Source organism: Pinus tabuliformis, chromosome 5_1, assembly GCF_031772625.1.
Source record: "Pinus tabuliformis cultivar Carrire ecotype Pingquan chromosome 5_1, CPIR1, whole genome shotgun sequence".
In the NCBI taxonomy this organism is placed as follows: Eukaryota; Viridiplantae; Streptophyta; class Pinopsida; order Pinales; family Pinaceae; genus Pinus; species Pinus tabuliformis.
The window spans coordinates 511,187,500-511,195,466 of record NC_142305.1 but is presented as its reverse complement, the minus strand read 5'-3'; positions in this window follow the sequence as shown (position 1 = coordinate 511,195,466).

Below are 7,967 nucleotides of genomic sequence, written 5' to 3'. Positions count from 1 at the left end.
TGTTTCAGTCACCGTGAGCTTCAAGTCTCCAATCTCCACCATTTGGCCATCGAAAGACCGTGCAAAAGCTTTGGTTACCTCTTTATTATAGCCCTTAAACTTTTGGATGAAGCGTAACCATTTGGCTTTCTTCAGCAAATCTTTTGCTTGAGGGTAACCTTCTAAATATTTCGGTCCTTCTGGTTCTGCCCTTAGTAATTTTCCCATTCCTTCCTCTGTTTTGAATTTCAACTGAAAATTCAATTGCGTGTGAGGGTTTAGCAGAGGGAAGGTGGCTCGGTTGCAGGGTTTATGGTAAAATGCAGTGGCTGCAGCGGTAGATAGATAGCAGGTAACGAGAATACTTTGGGATTACAGGCGGAACAGAGGATGAGCAGCCGCAAATGAGTTCACAAGATGAAATGTGGATGTATGTGAAGAGGATGGCTTTAATAGAATGGTAAGGGAATGGAGTGAGGTCGAGATTTTTGAATTAAACAGCTGCGTACAAAATATTACACGTTTTAATGGATGGCTGCAGAAAATGCAGTGGAGAGGAGCCGTAATGGGATAGTCACATCTCATGAGTACAGGTGGTAAGTGAAATTGCAGTCAACTATGAGTTTAAACCCGAAAATCAATCATGAGACCGTTAAGAAATGAATGCATGGTGTGCGGAATAATATCGTGGAATGAGAGTGGGTAATGGAGCTATCGTACCGATCATTGCACATAGTAGAGCTTTTATGGTTTGATAACTATGCATAATCATGACTTTAATTACTATTTGATTAAAAAAATTTGCTCATACCTTTGGAAACCTTGTCATTTCTTGCTCATAGCTTTTAACCAACTGCTCTTCCTTAATGTCTTGGAGATGTTCCATGTCTTCATAGCATATGATCAATTACACTTGCATTTTCATGATTATTGCACTAACATTTTGGCTGTGAATTTGAAAAACAGAGTGGTGGCTGTGGAAACTGCTTCTGGCTGCGGACACTAGTACCAGCTGCGGAAACTGCACAACACCCTCTTAGCTGAACAAAGATAGTTAGATAATAACTAATTGAGTGAAAATAGACTTGAAAGGGACTTTTATTGATGAAATGAAGATGAAATGAGTGGAATGGAGTGAAAGTGAAACGGAGTGAAGTGAAATGAAAATGAGATGGAGATGGAGTGGAATGGCAGATGAGGTGGAGTGAATATGGAAAAAGAAGGAGAGAAGAGATTTTTATTTTTGGAAAATATAGAGTGTCAGGTGTCCCTGATTTTCACTCTAAATTTTCTGTATAAGACCGCCAATCTGTGATTGGTTTTCAGTCTTATATAGATTATTATTATTATTATTATTATTTTCCGAAAGAAACAAAGGCTAGGTTGGTGGGGAAGAAGAATTCTTCTTCACCAGCCTTATTGCAGAATTCTCTTGAAACATTTTGACAAATTCCTCTTTGGAGAGTGGCTTATGATAAATTTTCAATCGGTGGCCATTCACAATGAGAGGAGTTTGAAATTCATCAATGGTCTTGATTCTTACCGCTCCATTGCTAAAGACTTTGTCAATCTCATATGGCCCAAGCCAATGAGTCTGAAATTTACCTTTGAAGTCTTTAAACTTGGAATCAAACAGTAGTGCCCAATCTCCCTCTTGAAACTTTTTCTCTTTGATGTATCTGTCATGCCACTTAGCTCTTTGATGTTGAACTAGATCAGTTCTTAGAATTGCTTCTTGTCTGATCTCATCTAGCTCATTCAGCTGCTCCATTCTGTGCTTTTGGGCTTCTGATAGATTCATCCCCAACTGAACTGCCATCTTGAAAGTCTTGACTTGAAATTCAATGGGGAGCAGGACTTCTTTCCCATAAACAAGTTCATAGGGAGAATGCCCTGTTGTGTTCCTCCATGTAGTTCTGTAGGCCCACAAGGCTTCAGGAAGCCTCTCTGCCCAATCTCTTCTGTGTAGATGGACAGTTTTGGTGATGATGCTCTCAAGAACTTTGTTTGTAGACTCCACTTGGCCATTTGCTTGCGGATGGTAAGGAGTAGATTTTTTGTGCTTGATTTTGTATTCTTCCATCAGCTTCTCCATCAAGTTAGATGTAAATTGACTTCCCTGATCTGTCACAATTTCTCTTGGGACACCAAAACGAGTAAAAATATCCTCATAAAGAAAATGAACAACTGAATTTTCAGTGGCAGAAGGCAATTCTTTGGCTTCTACCCATTTAGTGACATAATTAGTGCATACCAATATATACTTCTTTTGTTTAGATGGTGGATTAATGGGTCCAATGAAATCTAAAGCCCATTTTTCAAAGGGTTTGATGAGTACCTGTGGTTGTAATGGCATTTCATTTGAAAGAGTCAGTCTCCCAATTCTTTGGTAGCTGTCACACCTTCTGACATATTGTTTTGTATCTTTGAAGAGGGAAGGCCAATAATATCCTAAAGAAAGGATTTTATAGGCCGTCCTTTTGTCAGCAAAGTGTCCACCGCATGGTTCATCATGACATGCCTTAAGGATGTCAGGCATTTCATCTTCCCGAACACATCTTCTAATCACACAATCTAGCCCTGTCTTAAACAATTCATTAGAAATCCATGAATAATTTGAACTCTCCTGAATAATTCTTCTTTTTTCACTAGGAAATAAATGTGGAGGTATCTTCCCTATAACCAAATAGTTAGCAATATCTGCATACCAAGGAGTCTTAGTAGTTACTGCAAATAAATATTCATCTAGAAACTTATCCTCTACAGGAGAATCTTCGTTAGTATTTTGGATTCTAGACAAGAAATCAGCTACTATATTTTGTTTCCCTGGTCTATCCAACACAGTAATATTGAATTCTTGTAAAAGTAAGAGCCATCTTGTAACTCTGCCATTAGTAACAGGTTTGTTCATTAGATATCTAATTGCAGAATGATCAGTATGGACAAAAGTTTCATAGCCTATTATATAATGTCTAAACTTATTGATTGCATGAACAACAGCTAAGAACTCTTTTTCAGTCACAGTATAGTTTAACTCGGTGGGAGTCAAATTTTTACTGGTGTAGTAAATGGCATAAGGAACTAAATCCTTTTGACCCAACACAGCTCCTAGAGCTGTATCTGAAGCATCTGTAGAAACATGGAAAGGAAGTTTCCAATTTGGCCCTCTCAAAATGGGTGCTTCAGATATTCCTGTTTTCAAAGTTTCAAATGCAAATTGACAATCAGGATCCCATTTGAATTCACAGTCTTTTGTAAGTAATTTGAAGAGTGGAGATGCTATTTTGGTGAAGTTTTCGATAAATCTTCTATAGTATCCAGTAAATCCAAGAAAACTTCTAACATATTTCTGACAATTTGGAATAGGCAACTTGGAGATGACTTCAACTTTTGATCTATCAACTTTAATCCCATCCCCCGAAATATGATGTCCCAAAACAATACCTTCAGTAAACATCATAAAGAATTTTTCATGACTCAATGAAAGGTTTGTTTCTTTACACCTTATAAGGACCTTTTCCAAATTCTCTAATGCCTCTTCAAATGAATTACCATAAACTGTAAAATCATCCATATAAACCTCTACACAATCATGGATTAGATCAGAAAAGATTCCTAGTACTACCCTTTGAAATGTTGCGGGTGCATTACATAATCCAAAAGGAAGTACTCGGTAAGCAAAAGTTCCCCATGGACAGGTAAATGTGGTCTTGTCTTGATCTTCAGGTGCTACCTGAATCTGATTATAGCCACTAAAACCATCCAAAAATGAAAAATACTTTTTGCCTGCTAAAGTATCTAATACCTGATCGATAAAGGGTAAAGGAAAGTGATCCTTCAAAGTTGCTTTGTTCAATTCCCTGTAATCAATGCATACCCTCCATTTACCATTCTTTTTAGGTACTATAACCAAAGGAGAAACCCATCGGCTATCTGAAATTGGATAAATGAAGTTTACATTGAGTAGTTTTTGGAGCTCTTCTTTCACTATCTCCCTAAGGTTTGGATTCATCCTTCTCTGAGGTTGTCTGATTGGTCTACTGTTTTCCTCGATATAGATGTGATGAATGCAAGTCTTAGGGTCAATACCTTTCATATCGGTATACTCCCATGCAAATGCAGTAGAATGTTTTTGCAAGATTTTGGTTAGCTCTCCCTGTTGTGATTTTTCCAAGTTTTTGTTGATATTCAGTGTTTTACCTGGAAAGATCTCAATGGTGGAACTACCAAACTCTTCCATAGAGAAAAGAGACATTTGTCTAGATGATAGATACTCAATGTTAGAATCTAACTGAAATTGTGTGTGGTCATATTCTGAAGATGTTTCAAAGTTTTCTAATGTGTTCAGAATTTGACTATCTTCACTGATTTCAGAAATGATAAAGACAAGTTGTATAGTATCTTCATCATCAACCCACTCATTATCTCCTATTTCTGTAATTGCTTTTGTTGGAGGATACAGATTGAATTTCTTTGTCGAATTATCATCATAAATATACATATCCCCAGACCTACAACTAATAAAAGCATCAGCTGTGGCTAGCCAAGGTCTTCCTAAGATGAGAGGGTGTCCTCCTAAATTACTCTTGGGAGTTAAAATCATAAAATCTACTGGATATTCCCAAGAGTCTAAGGAGACCGAAATGTCTTCTAATACACCATCTGGTTTGATAATTGATCGATCTGCAAGTTTCAGTAAAGTAGGTGTAAAAAGAAGATTAGGAAGTTTCAGCTGTTCCATAGTCTGTCTACTCATAATGTTGATAGCAGCCCCTAAATCAATCAAAGTATTTGGAATTTCTACCCCATTGATATGTGTTTTGACAATTGGACTACTGGGATCTACATACTTCTGCATAGTAATTTTTCCCATCATGATATCCGCAATTTTTCCTACCAGGTGGATTCTTCTTGTATCTCTCGGTTTCCTTCCTGGTCTTTTAAGACTCAACTCCTTTATTGTTTTTTCTAGAATAGGAATCTCTCTAATGGCTTGTAACAAGGGAATCTTGATACAGACATTCTTTAATTCATCTAAGAAATCATAGTCAGGTAACAAGATTTGTTTTTCCACCCCTTTGTCAATTTGTAATCTTTTAGGAAAAGGAGGTGTGGATGAAGATGCAGGTTTCTCAACTATAGGAGTTGTGGGGGTTGACTCTTTTTCTTTTTCTTTTTGAATGCTTGGGTTTTGAAGAGATGCTTCAGAACCTTTATTGGCTTCAAGAGAATCTTCCTCAGAAATGCTTTGCTTTTGAGCATCTATAGAAGGTTTATCTAAAACTCTACCAGATCTGAGTTGTACATCATTGAGAGGAACAATCATATAGGTAGGAAATTGTTGTCCTTCTACCATGTAAGCATTTTGAGGGTTTTTATTGTTGGGGTTCGGCAATGGCTGGGAAGGTAATTGATTGGTCTTCTGTTGGAATGGAAGCAAGAGTTGAGAATTTGGATTCTGTTGAGAAGGTTGTTGTTGTTGTGGAAATGGCAATGATAGTTGTGGATTTTGATTTGGAAGTTGTGGAGCTTGTTGGTTTTGAAAAGATGGAGGATATTGATAAAATTGAGCAAATCTCCCATAAGGATTTTGCATACCTTGTACCCATGATTGAAAAGGATTTTGAGGTTGGGACCAAGGTTGTTGCCAAGGATTCCAATTTGGTGGGGTTTGAAAGTTCATAGAGTTGTTAAACCCTTGGTTTTGTTTCCCCTGCCAAGGTCTCCTTGCAACAAAACAGAGAGACTCAATTGTATTTAGATCTTCTTGAAAGACAGCTTTGAGCCCAAGAATTGAAGTACAATCCTTGGTCTCATGGTTTTCTGAACAAATCACACATGTTTCTACAAATTTTTCATCCAAGGGACATTCCCTTAGAGCATGTTTCTTTTTACATTTTGGGCAAAAGATGGCCAAAGCTTCAGCTTCTGCTTTCTGTTTGTTTTGTATTTTAAGGGTGTCTAGTTGCTCACTAAGACTCCCTAAGATATCAGTTTTAAATTCATCAAGCATGATGCCAATCTCAGCCCTACTTACTGATCCAGTTGCAGATTTGTTTGCTCTAATGAGAGAAGGATCTCTAAGCCCTTTTCCAGTTTTAGATTTTCCCCTTGAGAGATGGACACATAGCTCTGCTATATCATGAAGTGGAAGTTGAGATATATATCCTTTTCCCATCATGTTCAAAATATCTATCCATTCATCTCTAATGGCTTTTAATAGAAGGGCTTTCAAGGTTTCCTCATCTAAGTTATTCATTTTTGCTCTTTTCAGGTTGTATTGAAATCTTTCAAGCAAATCTTCTACGTTTTCATCTTCTCTTTGCACCATTTTGAATACCTCATCCTTGTGATTGGTGGGCATACAATAGTCCAGGTATCTATCCAAAAATGTTTGTTTCATATCATTCCAAGTTCTTATGGATTGAGTGACTAATCCCATGAACCATTTCAAAGCAGCTCCTTTTAGTGTTGAAGGAAACAATTTGAGTTTTTGAGAGTCTTCCAAATAATCATAAGTTTGACATACGACCTCAAACTCAAATAGAAATGTTTCAGGATCTTCATTTCTTAACCCATGAAAGTTTGGGAGGACAAATGGTGAGATGTTTTTCATTGTTGCTCGAGAATCCTCATCGACTATAGGAAATCCAAATGAGTTATCTCCATCCCTATTTCCCCCATTGTTACCTCTACCTCCTCCATTGTTTCCTCCTCCTCCTCCTCTACCTCTACCTATACCGAATCCGTTTACTACTTCCTCTGTCATGATAGTTTCCTCAGAAACTTCAGAGTCCTCTGGTTCCTCTACTAATGGCGAACGAGGAGGAATTTCTCCCTCTTCTTCTTCAGGTGATTATACTTCTTCAAATACAATGTGTCTCCCTGTAGAAAGAAAGAAAGGATCTTTTCCTAATTCAGATTTGATGGATAGTGTGGGAGAGTCTCCTAATTCAACTACTGCCTCTTGAATTCCAGGAATCCTAAGGCTAGGAGTGTGAGTTGGAGATGATGGAGGTGTCTCTTGTCTATTCCTCAAAGTAGATGGAGTTGTAAAAATCGAACTCTTGGCCCTAGCTAAAAACCTTACCCTAGAATCTCTTGCTCTATGCATGTCATTTTTTATTTTTCTTCAAGTCGGGCTAATAATTCTCTTTCTGATCTTCCAGGTCACTCTAGGTGCAAGAAGAGAGCATACTCAAGAAATTATCAAACCAATAACTCTCTCTTTTCTGATCCTCCAGTTCACACTAAGTGCAAGAGGAGAGCATACTTTGAGAGGTTATCAATTTTCCTTCCTTGAAATTTTCTTGTTTCTTTTTTTTTAAGAAATTGGCTACCTAGTTTCACTTCTCCGGCAACGGCGCCAAAATGTTTGGTCAATTTAGTGTGTCCTAAATGGCTATTTAAAATGTCAATTCGGGAGTCGTAAACTGTTGAAGTGAAGCGCACTGTATATGCAAGATAACCGATTTCTTAGCTCTTTGTCGTTTTTGAGTTTTTTGGTTTGTTTTTGGGTTTATCTTCTGTGGAATCCCTAGTGTGAGATAGCGAAATTGAAAGTCAAGTATGGATGGTAATGGTGATTTCTACAATGATTTTCCAAACTTTAAAGTTCTCAAAAAGAAGGTTTCAAACTGACTGTGGTGAAATCAATTCTCAAAAGGAAATAAATGCACCAAAACAGTGAACTAGTGACAATGGCCCAGTATCCTTACTGCTGTATGAAAAGAAAATAAAAACTGAACTCAAAGCAACTCAAAGACTGAAAGCAAAGCAACTAAATCACACTACTTCAACCCACATTCTGACCCTTCACCTTTCGACTCGCTCCGGCTATAGGAAGTAATCATCAACAAGCTGAGTAATATGATATCTAAATTGCAGGAAATCAAATTGCATAAAAGGAAACTAAGATTTAACTACTCATTCATATTTCAATTCTTGAAAATGACATAAGTAATTTAATCTCTAATTTGCAGGAAAGC